Source organism: Pelodiscus sinensis, chromosome 2 (genome assembly GCF_052426305.1).
Source record: "Pelodiscus sinensis isolate ZL-2025 chromosome 2, ASM5242630v1, whole genome shotgun sequence".
Lineage (NCBI taxonomy): Eukaryota > Metazoa > Chordata > Testudines > Trionychidae > Pelodiscus > Pelodiscus sinensis.
In genome coordinates this window covers 106,600,541-106,627,257 of record NC_143053.1, presented here as the reverse complement: position 1 = coordinate 106,627,257, position 26,717 = coordinate 106,600,541, and the positions used below count along the sequence as shown (strand labels likewise).

Here is a 26,717-nt window from a genome sequence, read left to right as displayed (position 1 = left end):
AACGGACTGGTAACTTTAAGAAAAAGCAAGATGGGGTTTGTTTCTTTGTTTGTATATGAGTGCATGGATGTACGTGTGAGACCAAGTTCAATCCCTTTTCCATTTAATTCCACAGCAGCATTTAATAAAAGCAATATTACTGTAACCCTAGCTTGGTCTTTAGTGAAAATAAGGTAACATTAACTATTCAGGGTCAGCTGGGATATTCAGTTTTGGCTGCGTTGGAATGTGTGCGGTGTATATAGTTATGAGCCCATGATGTCCTTTTTTTTCACTGTATTGGAGTTTTAAATTTCTACGCTCTTTTCCTGTGTGAAGATTTCAGCAGCCATTTTGTTTTCTAGGTTCAATGAAGACTGTCAGAAAAGACATATTCTGTACTCTGTCCTGAAAACATTACTTTTATTCTCTCTTGTTCTGGTATTCTCCTAATCTAAAATAAAGGGTTTTCTTCCTGATTGAAAGCATACAATTACAAAGGGCTTTTTAATTAAGCAGATGAAGGCTGGAAGCTGAAACACATACAGACTTATAATAATGTATATATTTTAACGGGAAGGGCAGTTAACTGTTGGAACAACTTACCTACGAATATGGACCCAGATCTTCAAAGGTATATAGGCTCCTAACCTGTGTTCCCTCTAAGGCTGTGTCCAGACTCAGGGGTTTTTTTCGAAAAAAGTAGCCTTTTTTCGAAAAAACTTCACCTGCGTCTAGACTGCAGCCACGTTCTTTCGAAATTAAATCGAAAGAACGCGGCTTTTCTTTCGACGGCGGTAAACCTCATTTCAGGAGGAAGAACGCCTTTTTTCGAAAGTGCTCTTTCGAAAAAAGGCATTCTTGAATGCCAACAGGGCTTTTTAGAAAGAGAGCATCCAGACTCACTTGCTGCTTTCTTTCGAAAAAGCGGCTTGCTTTTTCGAAAGTACTGCTTGCAGTCTAGACGCTCTTTTTCGAAAGAGGCTTGCAGTCTAGACATAGCCTTAGGGTATGTCTACACTACAGAGTTTTGTTGGAAAAATGGTAGTTTTTCCAACAAAACTTGAGGAACATCCACACTACAATTGCATTCTTCTGCAAGAAAATCGAAAGAACAGAGGGGTTTTTCCAGCACTGGTAATCCTCATTCTATGAGGAAGAAGTATTTTTGCGACAGAGTTCTTTCGGAAAAAGGCGTGTGTGGACAGTGAAGGAGGAGTTCTTTTGGAAGACAAGGAAAGAGAAAAAAGCACAGGTGCCCTGTTGGCCATTCCATCTATAGCAATCACAGCTTACATGCAAGAGAGCGTCAGTTCAGTCTGGATGCTCTCTTTCGAAAAAGCACATCGCTTTTCTGATGCACTTTTGCAGTGTGAACGCTCTCTTTCGGAAGAAGTTTTTTCAGAAGATCTCTTCTGAATAAAGCTTCTTCCAAAAGAAGCCTGTAGTCTAGACGTAGCATAAGTGTGCATCTTCACTGCACAGCTATTTTGAGATACCTCCAGTATCCCAAAATAGCTACCCTATGTCTACACAAGCCGCCTCATATTTAGAAATATTTTTCAAAATAACAGGCACGCTATTTCGCCATCCCAGTAAACCTCGTTGCATGAAGGATAAGGAATGTTTTGAAATAGTGCATTATTTTGAAATCTGGCACTATGTAGACATGCCAAATTTCAAAATAGCCTATTTTGAAATAAGATACACAATTTGCGTAGCTCAATAGGTGTAACATATTTTGAGTTTAGGGTGTTGTGTAGACGCACCCTAGGGTTTTCCACCCATTACTGATGTGAGTTTTGTCTTGGGCACCAATATTGAGGTCATCTTGTTAAGATGAGTGCCACCCTGGCACCCACGTTATTAATAAATATGTAATTAAAATGTTATGGAAGACAGAATACTAAAACAAGGGATAATTAACAAGGGACATGTCTTTAAATGTTTATTTAATATGAAGTCAAATAAAAAGAAAATTAATACTGCACAGTTTTTAGTATAGATTAGCCTCAAGGCTGCTGTAAATCTACACTGTCCACAGTTCCATAGACATCATATGGAGGCCAAGAATAAGCACACTGCTCTAGTTTTTCTCACGAATGCCCCGATTCTAGGAGCCTTAAGGGAGGGCACCACAGAGCCATTTCATAGGGTCTAAGCAAGACAGGGAGTCCCCTACTTATATTGGGATAAGACCCAAGTAGTTAAGTGAGATCATTGCATTTAGGGTACCTTTGTGCCACGGGAGTGCAAAATGGTTCTAGGGCATGAGAATCACGCCAATTATTCATTGTTTTATCTATATTGTGAGGCTTCTAAGGATACATAGAGCACTATCAAATAATAAACAGTATTTGTAAATGCTGTTTTAGAAACTTTAACTGAAATTGCCTGACATTGGAGAATCTCTTTACATATAGTAGAATACTGGTAAGAGAATATCAGGGAGGTCATAATGTTTAAATAGTTGGTATGGCAGAATGTAATAATTTAAATTATATATTTAGGTATGTAGGCAAACTATAACCTCAGTTATTTTAAAATTTTGTGAATTCTAAACACTCTCATTTTACACTTTTTTTTTCTTCAGTTTGGGGGGGAAAAAACTTACATTTTCTTCATTATTCCTTTCACCTAATTTAAAACAAAACACAGAAAACCGAGATATTTTTCTGTTTAGAGGCAAAAATGAACGAATGATTCATCTAGTCTGGCATCCTGCCTCCGGCAGTGGCTAATACCAAATGATTAAGAAAAAGGTGAAAAATTGTCATCATACCTATGATCAAGGAAGTCCCCCAACATGAAAAGGGATATCAGTTGGTACAATTGTGTGAGCATAGAAGTTTCTGCTGGCAGAATTGGGGTCTAAGTAGCCCAGGAACAACCTCTAGCCCACTCACCACGCAGCTACAGCTCTAACCCCCCATGCAGCAACCCACCTGCCCACGGCCCCAACCCCGGGTAGCAGCAACCCACCCGCCCACAGCTCTGACCCCCGGCAGTAGCAACCCACCCGCCCACAGCTCTGACTCCTGGCAGCACCAGCCTACCCTCCCATGGCTCTGACTCCCGGTAGCAGCAACCCACCCACCACGTGGCCCCAGCTGTGGTAGAACCAAACCACTCACCTTCCAGCGTCAACAGGAAGGGGAATGATGCTGCATAGCTCTGTGAATGAGATGGGAGGACTTAGAATTTTTTGTGCCTGGCCACTCAGGCACGCACCTTAGAGGAAACATTGCTCCTAACCACCACTGATGTCAATTGGAAGTAAGGGTATGTCTATACTACCCCGCTAGTTCGAACTAGCGGAGTAATGTAGGCATACCGCACTTGCAAATGAAGCCCGGGATTTGAATTTCCCGGGCTTCATTTGCATAAGCCGGCCGGCGCCATTTTTAAATGCCGGCTTGTTCGAACCCCGTGCCGCGCGGCTACACGCGGCACGGGCTAGATAGTTCGAACTAGCAAGCCATTCCGAACTATCTGTACACCTCGTTCCCCGCGCGGCACGGGGTTCGAACAAGCCGGCATTTAAAAATGGCGCCGGCCGGCTTATGCAAATGAAGCCCGGGAAATTCAAATCCCGGGCTTCATTTGCAAGTGCGGTATGCCTACATTACCCTCCTAGTTCGAACTAGGGTGGTAGTGTAGACATACCCTAAGTGCTTAAACGCCTACTAAGATCTGGGCCATGGCAGATTCTCAGTCACTTAAAGTCTTTACAAATCAAGACTGGATGCCCTTCTAAACTTATGATCTTAGCAGTCAACTAGAAGTTTCAGGCTCAATGCAGTAATTAAATTATATTGTCCGTGTTATAGAAAAGGCCAGATCTTAAAATCTGTTTGCTCTTTAAAATGTGTGAAAATATAATATGGGAATGGAGCTCTCTCTGGTCTCCTGAACTCTAGTATATTAGCAGTTTACCAAATACCTGATGCCCCTTCCGAAGGAAGAATTATATTGAATGCATATTCTGAACTCATGTTAGGTTCCTTTGGAAACAGGAATGAGCCCTCTAGAGGACTGAATTTGATCCACAGGGTTTACTGCAGTGATCCTGCTCCTTTAACAAAAATAATTGATTATCTGCAATTTTTTAACATTGTTTAGAGTTCCAGTTCTTACAACATACGCACTGAAACTACACATTCAGGTTTCTGACTGAGGAACATTAGGTATTCTTCAGTAAGTCAAAGGCTCCATGAATGTCTGGAGGATTAGACCTGCTTAACTATTGATATGTCATGCATGCAAGCGCACCTGGCCGAAAGGTGAAACAGGTGCATGAGCTGCTTCACTGCTACAAAATAATACCCTATCTCCCGTCAAAAAAATAAATGCTCACATGTATTTGAAAATCAAAATCTTTTCATACAGAAAATAGTGAATTCACATTGAGTGGCATCTTATTAAAATCCTGTAATATACTATTGGGAATGGCAGATTTAAATGGTCTGTTTTATTGACATACATCTTCTATGGGGAAAATATGAACAGATACTTTAGAAATGTCTGTGATCTCCTGCTGGTGCAGTATTTAGTTTTCTTGTGTGTATACTATGCTAGTGTGCCTGCCATTATTATGGACATTGTTCTACGCTACCAGTTAAGTTTGCCATTAAGGTTCCATTATACATCTGATTTTGCCCACCCCACCCCAGCATCCCTTCTAAAAATCTATGCACAAAAAGTCACTGTACTTCAATGTTAGATTTGGGCTAAAGCAGAATTTTTCTACAAGATTTGAACTGCTGTTCCTGAATCATGACATCTTAAAACCAGAGGTGTTCACCAGCGAAGATGTCAGATACTGCATCAGATTGTTGTTGATTAAAGTCTACTTTCTGAAGTTATTGACTTGAATTTTAAACATGGCTGGGGATCCTCTTCTCCAGCATGTGGGGAAAAGCCAGGTGCTGTGCTCAGAAACTCCTATCTCGCCCCCCATGGGGTTCTGGCTCAGGGATGGGGAAGATCGGGGTCAGAGGACACGAGGGAAGAGGCAGGATGGATGCGCCCCATGGCTGAGGACCAGGGCTGCATTCCCAGGGCTCCGCATCCACCCTGCCTCTTCCCCTTGAGTACATATCCCCCCAGTCTCTGCTCTGTCAATGCCGGCCTCTCTGCTACTACACGAGTGGAGCCCTGCAGATGGCATCAGCAGAAGGGCTGGCATTGACTGCAAGGCCTTGAGAGCACAAAGTTCCTATTAGAGGTGTTCAACATGTGAAGACTCTCCATGGTTCTGGTTCATGATTCTTAATACTGGTGATATGTATGTATCAAACAATTTATAAATCCGGGTGGTGAACATTTTCTGTACTCTGTGTGCAAAGAAGGGAAGACGGTGAAGTGGCATTTCTAGGGGAAAGAGATAAAATAGGTTGGATGGCTTGTTTGAAAAGTGCAACCTTCAAACTTCATTTTCTTTAACTAGGTGTTGATGGTAGGACAGAGGAGGGTATGATTTTTTTTTTAATTCTAACATTTTAAAGGTACTTTGCTTGCAAACAACTGATATGTACTAGCAATATAACTTTGGTCTCAGATTTCTTTGTAGGGACTCAATGCAGACCTTTGAATGTGGATTCTTTGTAGGTTGTGGTTAATCAGAGGGCAAACAGTACAGTTTGTGAAAGATCAAGTAAACGTCAAGCAGGGTTGTCTGAGACTTTCACGGGACTTGTTTTTCCAATGTGCCTCTGCATGGAGGTCAAATGGACAGCTCAAGTCACCAGGGCATGTTTATTCTTCCAGGGTAAATTACATAATCTCTGTACACTTGATTGCAGGCTCCAGGATTTACATACATTATGCTTTTCTGTAGTTTACACTCTTGCTCTGTTCATGCAGAACAGGTATCTCTGGAGTATATTTCTGTAAGTTCCAGGTGCACTGGGTCATCTTCTGAGCCTTAATACCTGACCTACACTAAATGAATTTTAATAATGGTCTGATTTTTTTCCTTAATAATTTGATGTCTTCGATATATTTGGATGCGTGTTTTGTAGAAGAGGCTTCTCAAGCATCCAATCATGGGTACTCCCTCATCTGCCCATTCCCAGGCACATGACCTCTCTCCAGTTTCAAAACACAGATTTAGAATGACAGATTCAAGCAAACTGGGAAAGGGGTTAAGGAACATTAATAAGACTTTTACTTTCACTTAGCATAACTCTCTTGTTCTGCGTTGATTTATCAATTCTTCTCCTACACCTCATGAGCCTACAGCTGCCAGGAGATGCTTTGTGGAGTACAAAACATACTTTTTCTCCCTGGACACACAGATTTAAATCTTGAAGCTGCTACCATATCTTTGAGAAGAGCAGGTATTCTGACTTCTGAAGTTGCTCACATACTTGTGTTTTTCTTCATGATAATGTATCCAGTATCTTGATTTCAGTGAGACTTTGCCACCGTGGGACTCTGGCAGTCTCATAAGCAAACTAGGGAAATGTGGACTTGACGGGGTGCAAAACTGGTTGAAAGATCATACTGAAGGAACAGTCTTCAGTAGGGATGTAAAAACCTACTAAAATATTTAACTGCGGCTAGGGTTCTGCCAGCCAAGTTGCATGGGCGGTGGGGGCTGCTCCCACTGACCAGGCCTTCTGGTTACCCAGTAAGCATACCGGTAAGGGTTATGTTTACCAGATGACTGGTTAACTCTTTAAGCTTTTACATCCCTAGTTATCAGTGGTTCATTCTCAAAGTAGGAGGGTGTATATCTAGGGGGGTTCCACTGTTGTCAGTCCTGGGTCTAGTACCTAAGTTCCCTAAAAGCTTTGTGGCTGTGCAGTTATCTATCTAGTCCTGTGCAGGCCATGCAGGGCTGAAACATGGGGGAGCAGCTGGGTGAGGGCTGACCCATCCCCGCCTGCCTTCCATCTTGCCACAGCCAGGGCCGCTTGGTCCCATCTCTGCAGTGGCCTGGGCAGCACGGCTCAGCTCCAGTCCAACCCTACAGTGGCCCGGCCCCAGCCCAGCTCTGCTGTAGCCAGGGTAATGTGGACAGCCTGGCCCTGGCCTGCCTCTACAGTGGCTGAGGTCTGACCCTGGACTCCCTCCCCTCACTAAAGCCCAGCCCTGGATCCTCCCCTGCCATGGCCCAGCCCCAGACCTCCCTTGCCTCAGCTTGGTTGACTGTAGACCCCCCACCCCCACTCCACCTGCCACAGCCAGGACACATGCCATGGTGGGAGTGGCCAGGCCCCAGAGCTCCCTGGTCCTAAGCCCTCCCCCCCCCGAAATCCCTGTACCTCTCCCTTTGCCCCTACCACATCCCAGTTCCTGCACCCCCCAGCTAGAGCCCTTGTACAGCTAGGGTTGCCAACTCTCCCACACCTGAGATCATTTGCAGCAATGGCATTTGGTCCATCCGGTCCAACTGAATTGGCAATACTTATCCCAGTCCTGAGCTTCACATTGTCAGCCCTACTCCAGAGCCAGCACCCCCAGCCAGAGCTCTTGCACCCCAAACCTCTGCTCGAGACCTGGGCCCTCTCCTACATTCAGAACCTCTTGGCCCCACCCCCATCACATAAATTTTGTTATGTGCAACAATATGGAGGTGATGTGTCACACATCGCCTCCATATTGGGTGCACATAACAAAATTAATTCCGCTCAGGGGTGAGAAAAACTAGAGGGAACACTTTGTGGTATTCTTCGGTATATTTTCATTAATGACTTGAGTAATAAAGTGGAGAGTGAGCTTATAAAATTTGCAGCTATTGCCAGTCAGAGAGAGTTTATAAACTCTATGGCGGCCAGGATTAAAATTTAAAATGAACTTGACACATTAGAGAATTGGTCTGAATTCAACAAGATGAAATTCAATAAAGACAAGTGCAAAGTCCTATACTTAGGAAGAGTCAAAAATCAAATGCTCAACTACAAATAACTTGGTATGTGTTAGTACTGCTGGAAAGGATCTGGGTGTAATAATGAATCACTAAGGGTATATCTACACTTGCCCCCTAGTTCACCCCTAGTTTGAACTAGGGGGCAAGTGTAGACATACCCTAACTGAATATGAATGAGTGTAGGGAGCTGCAAAACACGCTAATATTCTGGGGTGTACTAACAGAAGAGTCATATTTAATACCCAGAAGGTAATTGTTCCACTCTACTTGACACTGGTGAGGTCTCAGTTGGACTGCTGTGTCCAATTCTCAGCATCACACTTTAGGGAAGGTGTGGACAAATTGGAGAGAGTCCAGAGGAGGGCAACAAAAATGATAAAAGGTTTTGACAACCTGACTTATGAGGAAAGGCTTAAAAACTGTGCAGGTGCATCTAGACTGGCAAGATTGGGCAAAAACTTGCCTGCTGTCTAAACTGGCCACTTGAATTTGCGCAAGAACACTGACTTTGTTATATACAAAATCAGTGCTTCTTGCGCAAATACTTTCACACTCCCGCTCAGGAAAAAGCCCTCTTGCGCAAGAATACTTGCTCAAGAGGGCCAGTGTAGACAGGGAAGAATTGTTTTGCGCAAAAAAGCCCCGATGGCTAAAATGGCGATCGGGGCTTTCTTGCGCAAAATTGCGTCTAGACTGGCCACGGATGCTTTTGCACAAAAGCACTTTTTGCACAAAAGCATCCTTGCCAGTCTAGATGCGCTTTTGCGAAAATACTTTTAATGGAAAAACTTTTCCGTTAAAAGTATTTCCGCAAAATCATGCCAGTCTAGACATAGCCGGCATGTTTAGCCTTGGGAAAAGGAGACCTCATAACAATCTCCGAATCATAGAATCATAGGACTGGAAGGGACCTCGAGAGGTCATCGAGTCCAGCCCCCCGCCCTCAAGGCAGGGCCAAAGCTCTGTCTACTCCATCCCTGACAGATGTCTATCTAACCTGTTCTTAAATATCTCCAGAGAGGGAGATTCCACCACCTCCCTTGGCAATTTATTCCAATATTTGACCACCCTGACAGTTAGGAATTTTTTCCTAATGTCCAATCTAAACCTCCCCTGCTGCACTTTAAGCCCATTACTCCTTGTCCTGTCCTCAGAAACCAAGAGGAACAAATTTTCTCCTTCCTCCTTGTGACACCCTTTTAGATATTTGAAAACCGCTATCATGTCCCCCCTTAATCTTCTTTTTTCCAAACTAAACAAGCCCAATTCATGAAGCCTGGCTTCATAGGTCATGTTCTCTAGACCTTTAATCATTCTTGTCGCTCTTCTCTGTACCCTTTCCAATTTCTCCACATCTTTCTTGAAATGTGGCGCCCAGAACTGGACACAGTACTCCAGCTGAGGCCTAACTAGTGCAGAGTAGAGCGGCAGAATGACTTTAAGAGTTTTGCTTACAACACACCTGTTGATACAACCTAGAATCATATTTGCTTTTTTTGCAGCAGCATCACACTGTTGACTCATATTCAACTTGTGGTCCACTATGACCCCTAGATCCCTTTCCGCCATGCTCCTTCCTAGACAGTCACTTCCCATCTTGTATGTATGGAACTGATTGTTCCTTCTTAAGTGGAAGGAAATACATTAAGGGCTGCTATAAAGAAGATTGTGATCCATTGTTCTCCATGTCCACTGAAGAAGACAGATGTGATAGGGTGCTTTAGGTTAGAAATTAGGCAGAACTTCCTAACTGTGAGGCCTGGTCTTCACTAAGTGGAAGGTCGAATTAAGAGATGCAACTCTAGCTATGTTAATTATGTTACTGGAGTTGATGTATTTTAAATTGTGTTTCCGTGCTGTCCACACAGCAGGAGGCCGATGGGAGTAAACACTTGCGTTGGCTTCCCTCACTCATCGTGCTGAGCAGGAGTACCGGCACTGATGGGGCACCCTCTGTTTAATGGATCTTCACTGGAACCCACTAAATCAAACCCCGAAAGACTGACTGTGGCAGCGACGATCTTCCACGTAGTGTAGTTGTGCCTTCAGGGTAGTTAAGCTCTGGAATACGTTTCCAAGGGAGAATGTGGAAACCATCATTAGAGGCCTTGTCCAATCTGTTTTTAAAACACTTGCCAGGGATGATCTAGGTTGACTTGTTCCTGCCACAGTACAGAGGCTCTGGCCTTCATCACTTTGGGTATGTCTACCCAGCAACAAAAACTCCATACCTGGAGTTGAAGCAAGCTCACGCTGCTTGGGTTGAAGCCAGGGCTCTACGATCCTGGAGGTGGAAGGGTCTCAGAGCTTGGACTCCATCCCAAACCCACAAGTCTATGCAGCAATGAAATAGCCCTAGAGCCCAAATCCTCCAAGCCCAAGCCAGTTGGCACAGGCCAAGTGTGTGTTTTTCTTTGCTGAATACTATAGGCGTACCCCATGAGGTCTCTTCCACTCCTATAGTTCTGTGATTCCATAAGGTGAACTATGAGACACCAGCAATAGCTACCACCTACCTGAGCCTCTAATTTGTAATTTGTGGCCTGATATTGAAAAGTGCTGAGCAACAGCAATATCCATTGCAGCCTACTGACTTCTATCAGGCAGTTGCCAACATACAGAAACAAATAACCCTCGCCCACTAAGATGTTTTTTCTCCACACATTCAATTAACATTTCCTACTGAAATTTGAATTAGTGATTTTTCTTCAGTGAACTTATTGCATAAAAGGACTGAAATTTTATGTCAGATCACAGACAGCAATTATAGAAGCATTTCTGCCTCTCATAAAAACAAGCATTTGCTATGCTTACCATTTACCAAAAGGGAGATTATCTCCAGACCTCACCTTTCCAACCAGAAATGCAATTACTAAAACTGCAGCTGATATTTGTCATTAATAAATCCCCATATGTGCTGGGAACTGGTTACACAAACTGTCATAAATCCGGATGACAGATGGAAGGAGTGTTCTTGAGGATATTTAAATAAATTCTTAAACGTCAGGGGAATTGGATCTCTCGGAGGATTTGTAATGGAATATGGAGCTTTTCACCTTTAGGTCACTATTCAAATGCAGCCCGGCTCACTAGTAACTGACAGTGTTTGGATGAAATGATGCTTTCATTTACACCTGTACAACTGCGGTGACTGGGCTATTACTCCAGTATGTGATGGCTATTTGGTAGCAGAAGTGAAATGAACAGTTCCTAGTGGACAAGGCACACACATTATAAGACTATTGGAAGCCTTGCGAGTTTCCAGAAAACTGAACAGAGATGTAAGTGTTCTCCCAATGGGGTACCTCGAAAAAGAGGGCTGACACACATTGGTGGGTGCAGTTCAAGATGCTCGCACTGCCTCTTCCCATTCTACAAAACAGCCAAGGGGAGGGGGGGGGAGAAGAGAAAGGAGGCAGTTACCCTTGGGGCCCAGCGATTCAAAGGGGTCCAGGCTGTTGCATAAAAAAGCCTCTGCCTGAGCTTACTTGATTTTACACATGTATTTTCTGAAACTACACTAACTGCAAGGTCTAAGGTCTTAAACTGCAACTCATTGTGATCTTTGTCAAACCCTGCAACTTGCTGTAATCTTTGTAACTCTCAGAAATTTACTGTAAGCTGCAACTTTGTAATCTTTGTAACCAGGGCTCGCCGAACCGTGGCGAGCCCCGCTCGCCAGCCGCGCTGTCCAGCGATCTGCGCATGCACAGATCGCCTGAACCTGGCTCTTCCGGGTTACAATCTACTCACCACGGGTGAGTATACTGTATTATTTGTCGAGCCCTGTTTGTAACTCTCAGCCACCTTGCTTGGAACTTGCTCTAATCTGCATTCTCTCCTGAGTGAATGGAGAGACAGAGTGTGAGTGTGAGTGTGTTTTTGGAGTTGCTAAAACTGGAGCACATGATGATGAGTCATCACAGACTGCTGCTTTTGCTGGATAAAGAGAAGTCTGGGCATGCTCCCTGATGATGAGGTGAATGAGTCACAAGAGCCATTCAGATACAATATAAGGAGAAGCGACAAGGAGTCCTGTGGCACCTTATAGACTAACAGATCTGATGAAGTAGGTCTTTGCCCATGAAAGCTTATGCTCCAATACATCTGTTAGGGTATGTCTACATTACCCTCCTAGTTCGAACTAGGAGGGTAATGTAGGCATACCGCACTTGCAAATGAAGCCCGGGATTTGAATTTCCCGGGCTTCATTTGCATAAGCGGGGCGCCGCCATTTTTCAAACCCCGCTCGTTCGAACCCCGTGCAGCGCGGCTACACGGGGCACGAACTAGGTAGCTCGAACTAGGCTTCCTAGTTCGAACTACCGTTACTCCTCATTTCACGAGGAGTAACGGTAGTTCGAACTAGGAAGCCTAGTTCGAACTACCTAGTTCGTGCCCCATGTAGCCGCGCTGCACGGGGTTCCAACGAGCGGGGTTTTAAAAATGGCGGCGCCCCGCTTATGCAAATGAAGCCCGGGAAATGTAAATCCCGGGCTTCATTTGCAAGTGCGGTATGCCTACATTACCCCGCTAGTTCGAACTAGCGGGGTAGTGTAGACATACCGTTAGTCTGTAAGGTGCCGCAGGACTCCTTGTAGCTTTTGCAGATCCAGACTAACACGGCTACCCCTCTGATACTATATAAGGAGAGGGAGCACATGTGAGACTCTCTCTCTTTCTTCCCTTGCTCCTGAGAAACAACTCTCTACAGCCAGTGTCTCTCCTCCTGACCAGCTTCCCCAGCAATGATGAGCAGACAGACCCTCCAGGATCTACATTCCTTGGCTCCTTCTGCAACCCATATGTCTGTGTAAGTGCCTGAGGGCAGGAATGAATGTGTGTGAATGAGTGAATGGGGGGGGGGGGTGTTTGTGTGTGTGAGTGAGAGAGAGATAGCTTTGTGTCTTCTTTAGTTTAAACTTTTGGTGGCAGCTCTATCTTCTTTGGTTTAACCTTGTAGTACAAAGAGTGGACTGCTAATTCCTCAAACAATAAACCAATACTAGTGTAACCCTGGGTGGTCTCCAGTGAGAATATTTTTGGGGTAACACAGGCTGCCAGCTGCTCCCTCTGCTACTGGGGCAGTGGTGGCGGCGGGAGTCCTGAGCCCTTTAAATCACTGCCATAAAACTACATAGCGCACTCTGGCCAACACTAAGGGAGAAATACACCTCATTTCAGGTGGCTCTGAGGCTGCTTGGGATGGGGGGCTGCCCCAGCCCCACTCCTTCTGCCTGGAAATGTCATCCGCCAGTACTGTCAAGCAGATCTGATTCATGAGCATGCTATTCAGATTTGTAAAAGGCAGAAGAGGGGAAACCAAAACAAAAAAGAGAAAAAAAATCTTTATATATGCAGGCTGTGTTTCTGAGGAAATCTTGAAGATCAAAGTTACAACTCAGCTGGACTAGTTGGGTAAAGGCACGAAAGATCAGAAGGCTAAAAGCTGCACAACTGGAAGCTAAACTCGATTTATTCAGCAGCAATAGGGCTGGGAGGGGTACAGCAGCTTTTCAGTGTTTCACAATAGGGTCTCCTCTTTTTTCATTTTGCCTAATTATATAGCAACACTGGGAAACTATATGAGGACAGTAACTTCTCTCAATTAATTGTCTTTCAAAGCAAATCTGCAAAATTTTGTGATGATTTCCAAAGTAGGCTACTTGAAGAGTGAGGAATATAGTTCATGTCAGCATAACTGGCACATATAAAATAGTCTTAGGAATTTTGTCTAGTTCAGCTTTGCTTTATTAAAAAAACCTGCAACACCTGTTGGCTAAAACAACTTACGTGTTTTATTCATCTTCTTGATCAGCCTCTGGAAACCTGGCACTGACACTAAGATTATAGAAATTGGCTGAAGTTAACTTGCTTGGAGTTACCAGACTGTTTTCTTTGGGTAAGAAACAAGTTGAAAGCTATGTTTCAGGTCTGAAACATAGGAGCCCTATGCTAAAGGATTCTAGCAGAATTAACCTAAAAGTTTCCTGGAAGTCTTTGAGACAGGATTTAGAGATCTGGACATAAAGTGCTGGGAGCCTTTTAGTGAGAGGTAGAATGGAGGAAGAGTGAGTTGTTCAGTGGAGCAGACACTGTCTGCTGATAAAACCTGTCTCTATACTTACATTTGCTCGACAAAACTTTTGTCATTCATGGGTGCTTAACACTCCCCATCTCCCAGACAACAAAATTTAAGGGCAGCAAATTCTGCATGAACGCGAATGCTGCTTTGTTGGCAGGTGTGCTCTCCTAACTACCAAACAAAACCCACTCATTGGGGGTAGAAGTATTTTGTCAGAAAAAGTGTCAACATACAGCAATCACACAAGCTTTTAGTGACAGGGCTGTGTTGGCACAGCCTTGTCGCTAAAAGCCCTGTAGCATAGACACACCTGAAGTGTGGGTGGAGAAAGTGGCAAGATGGGTGGCTAGAGCCTTTAAGCACAAAATAGGTGAATGAAAGAAGCAAAAATGTTTCAGGTTTTAGTTAAACTGAATTTTAGGGTGACTCTGATCTGATCCAAATCTTCTGAGATTCATACATCACTAGACATCACATTCTTTAGTCCTCACACAGGAAAACATGTCAGTCTTGAACACCCATAAATGTTTGAGTGTTATATAATTTTTATGTCACAAGATTTATCCTTCATGAAGAAGAATTTCAGGGATAATTTTAAAACAAATATGAAGATTGGTCACTCACAATCTACCAGTTTAGTAAAAAAACCATAGAATTCCCAAGTCTGATAGCACTGACTGCCTACACACACACACACACACACACACACACACACACACACACACCAGGAAATGCCTAGACAATCCAGTGCAGTGGTCCCCAGTGCGGTGCTTGCAGGTGTCATGGCGCCCGCCAGGGCATTTATGTGTGCCCGCGTAGTTGGGGTCGTGACGTGGGATGGCTGGGGGAGGATGGGCCGCATGCACTGCGGGGCCGAACTTGCACCATGACGGGGCGTGGGGAAGCGCTGGCGGCGGGAGAACCTGCCGGGGAGTGCGGGGGGGGGGGGAGTCGCAGGAGCAGGGCGGCCAGTCCAGAGCAGCGAAATGGCCATGATGGGGGGTCTGGTGCCGGCACAGGCGCACTTAGTATGGGGCAGGCCGGCCAGGTGACGTAGCGGGATGATGTCACACACCGGTGCAGCGGCCACCACACTAAAAGGTTGGGGACCACTGATCCAGTGCTTGGCACCACATAAGTCTTTTGTGTGTGCGTGTGTGTGTGTGTGTGCGTGCGTGCACGCACATATACATACAGTGAGTTCACAGTCAAGATTATTACACAGAGGTTTGCATTTTACCCTGAATAAAACTCATTCTCTTTTAATCTCTAAATTAGACACCGTAGCTATTTAGAAGATTACAAAAATATGAAAAATGTAGTAAAATATTTGTAAAAAGATAAAATCCTCACTTTTCATATTTTCCTTGTTGTTTCACACTTTCTAGGCTTCCCTTCTGCACCAATTAAAACTTCACTTACATATATTCCGATTACATCTCAAATACAAGTCACTTTGAAATTCAACACATTCAGCATTTACAGCAGTTATTTTGAAATTTACAGCAAAAAAATAAAATCCTCACTTTTCATATTTTCCTTGTTGTTTCACACTTTGTAGGCTTCCCTTCTGCACCAATTAAAACTTCTCTTACATATATTCCGATTACATCTCAAATACAAGTCACTTTGAAATTCAACACATTCAGCATTTACAGCAGTTATTTTGAAATAGCGTCAAATTATTGTCAAGCCGGAGGACTTCTTACTTCGACTCCTGTAACCCTTTGCAATGGGTCCTATGTCAGCAGATGAGGCACCGCTGACTCCCTAGAGTGCCCACAAGTCCATGAGGCATGTCTTGGCCTTGGCCAAGGCAACAGTTTGTGAGGCCCAGCCCGGGGTGAGGGCGGGCGGATAGACACGGGGTTAATACAAACAGTCAACAGTTCACAATTTAAGGCACGGAGCATCAAGTCAGAGCAACAAGTGTCTATCACCAGCTGTCCAGCGATTAAAGCTCTGGCTGGGTCCCCTCAGAGCAGGGGGTCAGGTCTCCTCACTCTGGGACAGCCAACAAGTGCAGAGGGTTTTGCCCCATGGGAGGGACCTGCCACCCTACTCCACCACATCCTGGCCCAGGGCCCTGACAGTGGCAGATCCAGGCCATTACATGCTGACGAGGTCGAGGGGCAGAGGGGGTCCAGGCCACAACACACTGCCCACTCGACCTCCATGTCCTCAGCCACCCCAAGGTCAGCTATGCCTGGGCCACTTTCCAACCCTCCTCCCCCACGGGCCTACCCGATTCTGGCAATATTCCAGTGGATCCATGAGCGACAGCAGGGCTGGCAGGGTATCCATGGGCTCCAGTTCAGACAGCGCTCCAGGTGGGCCGTCCCAGTCATTGGTGCCCCTCAGGCCGGGGGCAGCGCGGCCGAGGCCTTCGCTGCGGGTGCCGGGGCCAGGTGTCTGCTCGACTGCCTGGCTCAGATTGAGCCCGTAGCTCTTATAGTCCCAGACCCACGCTCTGACTTCCTGTGGGCGGGGCTAGGTGTGGCTGGACCTGAGCACCAAGGAATTATATAAAGTGCTTCCTCTTCCAGGTCAATGGCCGGCCATGTTGCTGTCCCAGGCTCACTACACCCTCTCTGTACAAGGAATAAGGGAAGTCAGAGGAAGAGTGCTCTATTTCCAAATAAGTGCTGTGTAGATGCTCCCCTTTTCAAAATAAGCTATTTCTAAATAAAATACGCAGTTGAAGTAGCTCAATTTGTATAGCTTATTTCACATTAAGCCCTGCAGTGTAGATGCACCCAAAATAAGAGAAAATTATTGTTTTGTGCACAGGACCTCACGTATCCTCTAAAAAGGAGGGGGGAAGGGTGAAGCATATTTTAAATTTATTATGTGCTAATTTTTTATTCTGCTCATAAGAAGAGCTCTGTCAGCAAAAAAGCTTGTCTTTCTTCACCAAGAAGTCCTTTCATGGATTGAGAACTAGTTAAAAGACAGGAAACAAAGGGTAAGAATAAATGGTAAATTTTCAGAATGGAGAGGGGTAATTAATGGTATTCCCCAAGGGTCAGTCCTCAGACCAATCCTATTCAACACATTCATAAATGATCTGGAGAAAGGAGTAAACAGTGAGATGGCAAAGTCTGCAGACGATACTAAACTGCTCAAGGTAGTTAAGACCAAAGCAGACTGTGAAGAACTTCAAAAAGATCTCACCAAACTAAGTGACTGGGCAACAAAATGGCAAATGAAATTTAATGTGGATAAATGTAAAGTAATGCGCATTGGAAAAAATAACCCCAACTATATATATATATAATATGATGGGGCTAATTTAGTTACAACTAATCAGAAAAGAGATCTTCAAGTCATCATGGATAGTTCTCTGAAGACGTCCACGCAGTGTGCAGCAGCAGTCAAAGAAGCAAACAGGATGTTAGGAATCATTAAAAAAGGGATAGAGAATATCTTATTGCCCTTATATAAATCCATGGTACACCCACATCTTGAATACTGCATGCAGATGTGGTCTCCTCATCTCTAAAAAGATATATTGGTATTAGAAAAGGTTCAAAGAAGGGCAACTAAAATGATTAGGGGTTTGGAACAGGTCCCATATGAGGAGAGATTAAAGAGACTGGGACTTTTCAGCTTGGAAGAGAGGAGACTAAGAGGGGATATGATAGAGGTACATAAAATCATGAGTGGTGTGGAGAAAGTGAATAAGCAAAAGTTATTTACTTGTTCCCATAATATAAGAACTAGGGGTCACCAAATGAAACTAATGGGCAGCAGGTTTAAAACAAATAAAAGGAAGTTCTTCTTCACACAGCGCACAGTCAATCTGTGGAACTCCTTGCCCGAGGAGGTTGTGAAGGCTAGGACTATAACAGGGTTTAAAAGAGAACTAGATAAATTAATGGAGGTTAAGTCCATTAATGGCTATTAGCAAGTATGGGTAAGGAATGGTGTCCCTAGCCTCTGTTTGTCAGAGGGTGGAGATGGATGGCAGGAGAGAGATCGCTTGATCAGTACCTGTTCACTTCACTCCCTCTGGGACACCTGGCATTGGCCACTGTCGGCAGACAAGGTACTGGGCTGGATGGATCTTTGGTCTGACCCAGTATGGCCATTTTTATGTTCTTATGAGAACCACTGCCTGAGAGCATAATGGTTGTAGACCACCCTTCTTGCAGCCCTTGTCACAGGGGCATATTTGGACTAGGAGGTATGGCCAGACCTAATCAGGTACAAATTAAAGCAGCCCTGAGATAACTCTGACCTGTGCCTGGATCCAAAGTGGCATCTGCACAAGTCCACAGACTGTCCTGATGATGTGACAACACCTTTGCTCTTCCTTCTCCCTCAGAAGAAGCTTAGACAGATTTTGGGAATATTTAAATTCTTGTTTTTAATTATGTTTACTTTTCTTGCTATATATATAAAAAAACCATTTCCTGCAGGATGACAGAGTGACATCAGCACATCATTCTGCATCCCGCCTGCCTCGTCCCTCCTTTCCCCCCTCCCCTTTCCCCAGTACTCAGCTGCTTTCTTCCCCTCCTCCATTTCCCCTGTGGCTGGGGGGAGTGCACAGAGCCTGGAGAGTCCCAGAAGTGGCCTCTTCCCTCCCAGGCAGCTGGGGAGAGAGCACGGGGCTTGGCGAGGCCTCGCAGCAGCTCCCCTCCCCACAGGTGGCTGGAGACCCAAATCCCGCCCCCGCAGCCGGAGGAAGAGAGCAGGGCCAGCTACAGCTTTGGCCCAGCCCAACCCCCTGGTGACCGTAGGGAGAGAGAGCAGGGCCTGCCATAGCTTCAGCCCGGTCCAACCCCCAAGCAGCTGGGAGAGGGGAAGAGCAGGAGCTGGCCTGGCCTCATTGGGGCCAATCAGCTAAGGGAGATAGCCAGGTCAGGCTAGGGCTGCCACACCTCCGCCTATCCCTCCCCAGCAAGGGGGATTAGCAAGTGTAGCAAGCAAGGGGCACAGCCCGCTAATATAAAATTAAAATTACCTTTCTGTGGTATCATCTAGGAGAGGTGTAGTGAATTTTTTGTCATGGTCCAAATTTCTTGCTCAAGGTATAGTCACCATCTAGACTCCAGAGAAAATAAAGATTTTGGAGACAGTTCAAAAGTGTCTGGTGGTCCAGATTTGGCCTATGGTCCACCTGCTCTAGGGATAATGCATGGATTTTATCTTTCTTTAGAGAAGATACTTTTTGATGCCTAGCAAGGTTGACAGCATCGGTTATGTTCTCTGAGATCATACTGATCATTGGTAGACATGAGTAGGATCATGGGAGTTAATAAATGCATGTCCATATGGTGTCTGTCCAAAGGTGTTGGCTTTTTAGACAACTGGAATTGCTCCTTGGGAATAAATCAGTTGTACAGAAGAGTCAGGTGCTATTTCACTCAAGCACAAGCAGACGGACTATTAATAGAGATAATTACTTTGCTACTTTTTAAACTAGTAGATGGAGAGGGAGAGAGAGACAGACAAAAGAGGTTCCCTAGGGCTAAAGACAATATTCTTACTTGCAATTTTTTACAGGAAAAATTAAGAATGAACAAACGAGGGAGGGAGTGAAAAGCAAGTGGTAGGTAAAAAGCTTAAAGTTACCAGGATATATAAAAGAGCTGCCAAATTAGATGCTATGTTATAATTAAAATATAACAAGAGGTTTGTCTTCATTACAGAACTTTACCATATCTGAACACAGTTGTGAAGAAGCACATTGGCTGAGATGATACAAATCACTTTGCAATGTGTGTAGTCCAGGACAAATTGTATCCAGCAGTGTGTAAGGAAAGGGCTAACATGCAGATCCAAAACTGCGATCCACATTATGTCAGATAACTCAGTTCTTCACCATGGTATTCAAACATGGTCAAATGTGTTAATGTAGAGGCAGCCCAAATGATTGACCTACATGGGTACAGTGTTTACAAATGAGACCAAACAAATAAAGCAGCAGGGGAAAGTGTGGCAACATAACTGCAGAAGACGATTATGTCCACAACAATAATAATGGCATGTCTTTAGTTTACAGTAGAGTTTGGAGTAAGATTAAAGGCAAAAATGAAAGTAAGATTATCTTAAGAGAGGACAGACAGTGCAGCAGTTAGGGCACCAGCTTGGGATCCAGATTCAACTTTCCACTCTACCACAGACTTCCTGTATTTCCTTGGGCAAGTCACTTACTTGCTCTGTGCCTCAGTTCTCCATCTATAAAAATGGGAATAAAAACTACACCCCTCTCACATGTGTTGTGGGGAGGATAAAAACATTAAAGACTGTGCTTAGGTATGGTGGTAATGGAGTGGGGCCCTAAAAATAGCTATACCTGTGTAGGTAGCAGTGGGCAAACAAGATAAGGGCCAGCCTGCACCAAAATCTTTCTTCGGGAAGTTTCCTCCGCTTTGCTATGTGCTGTATCTGAAAGGAAGAGTGTCCAGTCCTCCCTTATGGCAAGGAGTCAATAGCAGAGACCAGCAGCCTCTTCGCTTCGCCGCACCCAATACACATTTTGTAGCATTCTGAGACCTTCTTGGTGCCAAAATACATTATACTTCTGAAACTCCCAAATACAAGTTTTCTCCTCTCTAGCCCATGAGAATTTACACAACGCTTATTGTGGCTTTGTTATTGGTAGAAAAATCAGTGAAACCACCAACTTAGCAGTAGCATGTTCCTTCCTCTCTGGTAGCAAGAAATGGCCAGAAGACTCATCACTACTTGGAAAACCCCTGGAAGGGCTGGTTTCTGGGTAAACCACAAGAGTAGACTATCTGGGAATAGCAGCTTATGGAGACAGAAGTTTAATAGCATTTCCTTCAGGTTACTTCAGTACAATATTAGAGTCTAAAAACTGGCTGCAGAGTCTAGTACATTTCAGATTCACATTGCTCCCTATTGCATCATGTATTTAGATTCCCACTTGTGGAGACTAACTACAGCAATATACACATGCTTCTAGGAGAAAGCTCACACACTCTCTCCCCCCCACCACACACACCCTCCAGATAACTTGACAAACGTTCTAACTGCACAATCATTGGAAGGGGTGAAGTTTCAGATTATTTCAAAATCTTAATTTAAAAAGATTTTTTCAATCAGTACAGATGTGATACAAAATATTTTGGTGAATTTTTATAATGCTGATTCTTAAATCTGAAAGCTGTATTGTGAGAGAAATAATTCTTCTCATATTTATATTCTTGGTCAGGAAACTAGAATTTAGTTTTCAATTCAATCTGCCTTCTGAGTTTCTCATGCAGGATTTATACTAGGAAAACACGGACTATATCATTACTTTGAACCCTCAACTGTGATCATCTATATAAGTTACAACAACAGAAGCATTCTTTGTGTTCTATGCAGGAAACACGTTCTGTTTGTAAAATGCGGGTGATTTCCTATGAACAATGCTGTTTATAAAAACACTGACATACTTTTCCATACATTCATCTCTTGACATGCCTCTCATCATACTATCCCCTTATCTTGTCTATGTAATGACAATCACAGCAGCATAACGATTCAAATATCTAGAGACCCTCAGAGTCAGCATATCAGAAATAATGTATGACTGCATTCATACATTACAAATCTGTGGCCCTCCCAACCCTGACAAATTGAATATATCACATGTTCATTAATATTATCTACACCATTTTAAAAGCTGCTAGCAAACTCATCTGCCATCTCTCTGTTCACAGTTACTTATAAACCTTTCACATACTATATGTCATGACTATTAAAAACCAAAGTACAAGTGTCAGGAAAATATTGCCATGAGTTACTTACAGACAAACATAAAAAGATCAAATAAAAATCCCTGCAGCAAGACCTGTATCCTGTATATCCAAAATCTTTCATATCTTACAGTCCTATTCTCCCGACAAAGAATTCAAGTAACTGAAGAACTCATCATAATACAATGATTTGGAAGAAGATTAGTCCTCTCTGAATTAGATAATATGTTTTCTGTTCCCACTTTCTCTGGAAAACCACGAGGGTCTAAAATATAAGTGCAGCAGGATGGGTTCACCCCCTCTTGGCTGCTTGTGTGTCCAGCACAAACTTTTGATGTGAACATGTAAAAATCAACTACACAAGGGGTTTCAAGTATATGCTATTATCTAGTAAAACCTATACTAAGCAACCACTTTAAGAACAAACAGAAGGGGTCTACTGAGGAGGTAGTATTTTAAATAAAAGTGTCCTAGAATTTTATTTGAAATGCTGAATGATTAAATACTTTGTTGATTACAAAACGTATGATGGCATTTATAAAGCACTAAAAATAAAAATATTTAAAGTATAGATCTCTCTTGAAAAGTGACTTTGCAAAGATGGTGTGTACTTGGGATGTGAAGGACTAGTCAACTATATGATAAGCAAATGCTTACCGGATAGTCAACAGGATAGTCAACTGGTCACTTTCCCCTCTACCCTTGCTGCCTCTATCAGATAGAGGCAGCAAGGGGCAGGGGAGAAGAGGGGATACTTCAAAGTGGCAGAGCGACTTAAAGCCCAGGGCCAGACCCCAGGCTCCAGGAAGCACTGCCGCTTTGAAAAGCTGCATGCAGCCCGTGGCCAGCTGGGGTGTCCCCAAGCTCCACATGGCATTTCAAAGCGGCAGCACCGTGTGGAGACCAGATTCAGCTGGGGACTCCCCAGCTGACCCCAGCTCCATGCGGTGCTGCCGCTTTGAAACACTGTGGGGAGCTCTGCATCGGGCTCCTCGCAGTGTTTCAAAGCGGCAGCACCACACGGAGCCCAGGGTCGGCTGGGGAATCCCCAGTTGACCCCGGCCTCACACAGCGCTTTCGCCTTTGAAGTATAGCAACAGCCTTAGAGCTGTTGCTATACTTCAAAGGTGAGGATCCCTATCGACTAATCAGTCAATGAAAAATACATCAACTATTCTATTAGTCAATTATCCAATATTTAATATCCTTAGTGTGTAAGTTAAAAAATTGATATCTCACCTGCAAAGTAATCCATGGAAATCCGTATGCACACCCATGGATGCAGACACCCGTGGATATCTGCAGATTTGCAAGGTTCTATAAAATTTGTATCCACATCCATATCAGCAAAAATGAGCTGCTGATATCTGCATCCACATATGCAAATACTTGCAGATATAACATTGATGTCCTCGGACTTGCAAAGCTCTAGTAATGTGAAATCCTCTGATCACAGTAGCTTTCAATCATTTTTGTAACCTTTGCTTAAAACAGAGTTTTCCCCATCTTGCACATCACTGTAGCCCAACATAGGCTTGTTGCATCGGAGCAATTATTAATCTTCCAATTATTTCCTCAGTACCACCAATGCAAGCAACACTGCCTTCAGTGTCTGCATGGGTACTACTGGATGGAGCATAGCAGTTAGCCCTGTTGACAGTACATACAATGGGTTAAATAAAAATCACAGCTCAAGCACTTGAAGTTGTGTTGGGCACAGCAGGCGCTATCAAGAGTAAAAAGCAGTGAAATCTTATTTGTCACTAATGTCAGCAACGGTGATTTTCAGCAAACACTTTCAGCAACAAGATGCCATTTTACACACTTTTCAGAGTAGACCCACACTTTATTAATCTAGACACCAATCTGCCTCGGAACTAGAACTTCTACTGTCTTGGATTTAATTCATGAGCATAATATTCAGGAACTTAACTTGCAATTGCTTCAAGTGCTCTTTCGTCTTGTTGACCAGCTTTAGCAGCAATTTGTAAAAAATGAGTGTCATTATAAGCTCATCATATGACTGGGGAATTGCTAACAAGCATTTTAGATAAGTAGTTTGATTTTAGTATACTTCTGCCAGAATGTTGCTCAAGCCACAAGTGATACTTTTAGAACAAAATTAAGGTTTATGTGGTAAACCCACATTACTAATAAATAATAGCTTTTAAAACAGAAAGAGTTGTAGTATTCTTCACTTTACTACACTATTGTTACATATTTCAAAGCCACTAAAACAGTCTAAGGAAAAGGGCTGAATTCACCCCACAGTTTTGTAGAGTGAGGCAATTGTGAATTTAAGGCAGCTTTCTGCTTCCCCGATGAAGAGACTGATAGGTGGCTGAATATGACAATGTAAGTTAGAGCAGCCTAGAGGCTGCTCTAACTTATGCCAACTGGAATATGTAATGATCTTGGGGTTCCTTAAACAAAACCAGTGAACGGGAAAGGAATAAACCTTTAACAAAACAAACTGGAGCACATCTCTAGTGACCTGCCATACACAGCTAGGCTGTATATGCCCTCAGAGAACAGCGCCACATTCCTATGTTCATAAAATTGTCCCTTATGAGAGAACATCTCTAAATTATATTTTTCTACGAAAGTATCTCTATAGAATAATGCCATCCACTAGTCCAGGATCAAAATGCATTCTAGCCCAGTCCCTTCTTGCGCTGGCACAACCCTTTGCCATCCCTTCCTGCCACCAATAGCTCGTGATGTAAAGTTGGCTCCTCTCTCCCTGCTCTTCCTACATTTAAAATGCAGAAGCACAGTGTTCCAGGACCTGGCACAAGCCAGGACTGCTCAGTTCCAGCTCCTGCGAGGTCTTGGACCACTGTGCCTCTGCCTCTCCTCCCGGCCCCCCACCATGGAGATGGTGCTAGGGGGAACCGGCTTTTTGCTAATATGGAGGCAGCAAGGGGTTGGGGGAGGGAAGCAAGTAGTGGCTTGACTAGTCGCTTACATCCCTAAGCAAAATGGCTCAGGAGTAATTATGTAATTAACAGTGAGTTTCCATTAGTACCTGGTGGTCTGTGGAAAGGTTTACATTGAGCCAGGTGGGCCACGGGCCAAAAAGTTTGAGAACCACTGCTCTATGGGGACAAAGATGTAGCTCAAAGTTGGAGCTGATACAAGAGCCCCAAAGGGAAACATTCTGCTTATCCGTTTGTGTCTCTCTTTCATCCTGTACAAGAAAGCAATTGTCTATCGTGGTTATCTTTCACTTTGTTGTTTCAAAAGTGAGGAGCAATAACAGCACATGTTGATTTTTTTCTTTCTCACAAGAAACGGTAGCATTGCTTCACAATTTAAAACAGACACCTAACTTAAATCTTACTGGGAAAAGTTCAAGTATTGACTAAAAGTGTTTTGAAGATGTGAGTTTCAGTTAATAAATGGTATATGAATACATGACTTGACACCAGTCATCTAATTTTTCTATGACACATATATCTACTGAATCTTTGATACAATGTATGGCGATCACCAAATTAAATGTCCTGTGGTATGCATGAAATGAGGTGGTTCATCAGTGACAGGATTTCTATTTAACAACATACATTACTATCTTATAATTTGCTGCATTTTGGATTCCAACTTTGATCTAATTTTAGATTTACACAAGAGAAACTCCTGAATTTACAACAGAGTAGGTGAGAGCAGGCCTTCTGTCCTCTCAGAACTATTTATGTGCTCAAATGTGCTTTTAAGGTATTAACTAGAAGACTGGACTAGGTGTAAGCCACACCATCACCAGTAATTCTAGGAGACATTCTACCAGAGCAAACACATGCAAGGAGCACACCCCCATTGCTACACTTTCTGGGTTGACTAGCATCATTATCCAAGAACAATCTTTCCACTTAGGGGAGCTACAAAGGCTGCAATTGTCTTTAACTCTTGCGCAGGAGGTAATACAAGAAGCTTTCAGATAAGAAAAGTAGTAACCTATCTGCTGCAATGCATACAGATATCCAGTGCTGCCTTCACTCACCTGGGTGAAAAAAGAATCTATTTCATTTCCCATAGTGCTCCACTAAGAGTTCTCCCATACTACAGATGGATGAAGCAGCTCATTCACATGGTTTGATCTCTATCTCCCATGCCTGAAACATTTGCTATCTGCATGATTTATTTACAACAGATACAAAGACCACAGCAAATTTACATCTGGATTCCTTGCAGCATTTCTGGAAGACTGGTATTTTTTCCACAGTTGGAATCCTGTCAGACTCTGAGGAACAACAAGCCACATTCATCTCCAATACAAATCAAATTTGGTTGTTCAGTGAGTTGTGATTCCTTATTTGTGCCGTGAATTTTAGTCCATTCTATGTTCAGTAGTGTCTTTTCGCTCTTAATATGTGGTGGTCTGTTAGTATTTTACTCTGGACAGGGCAAACAAGAAAAGCCTTTGCTGAGTAGAGAAAAGAGGGCTTTCTTATGAAATGTGGGACACATTCTATTCTTCACTCCAGTCTAATCTATCAAATGTGAGGGTGGGAAGCACACACAGCTAGAAGTAATGACAACATCAACATTCAAATGTTATTCTGGAGCTGTTAACAAAGCTGTTGTACATCACTCATTGAACTAACGGTCAGTGAATCATAAGCTAGTAAGGACAGCTATATACAACACTTCACTAAAGGGGGGAAATTCTGAGAAGCCTTTTGACTTGATGGAATGAAGGGTAGCCTTAGAAATTCTAGAAGAGAAGTAGTAAAAGAAACATATGTATTGCAAAAATCCTGAAATACAATTATATTAATATGTGAGTGACATTTAAGCTTGTCTGGAAAATGAAGTATGTTGAAGTATTTAGTCAGAAAAAGACACACTGGGTCTAGTTCTCTGTGGGTATGTTTACACTACAGAGGTTTTTTTTTAAAAAAAAAAACAGCCGTTTTTCTGGGAAAAAACTTCAATTATGTCCACACTGCAATCGCATTCTTTCAAAAGAAAAATCAAAAGAACAGAGGGGTTTTTCCGACATTGGTAACTCTCTTTCTGTGAGGAAGAAGCCTTTTTCTGAAAGAGCTCTTTTGGAAAAAGG

General features: G+C 43.5%; 1 long non-coding RNA gene across 5 annotated transcripts in view; it reads right to left on the bottom strand.

Moving 5' to 3' along the window:
* LOC149525317 (uncharacterized) overlaps nt 1-26,717 on the bottom strand; it is a 156,874-nt gene that overhangs the window by 94,276 nt on the left and 35,881 nt on the right. Inside the window, exons 3-5 of one of the 5 annotated variants that reach the window (XR_016348618.1) lie at nt 18,910-18,989; nt 18,181-18,273; nt 16,767-16,880 (exon numbers count right to left, since the gene is read on the bottom strand). The exons of the other annotated variants lie outside the window; for them this stretch is intronic. This is a non-coding gene — a long non-coding RNA (uncharacterized LOC149525317). Of the gene's footprint in view, nt 1-16,766; nt 16,881-18,180; nt 18,274-18,909; nt 18,990-26,717 lie in introns of those variants that run through there. 5 annotated transcript variants of the gene reach the window in all.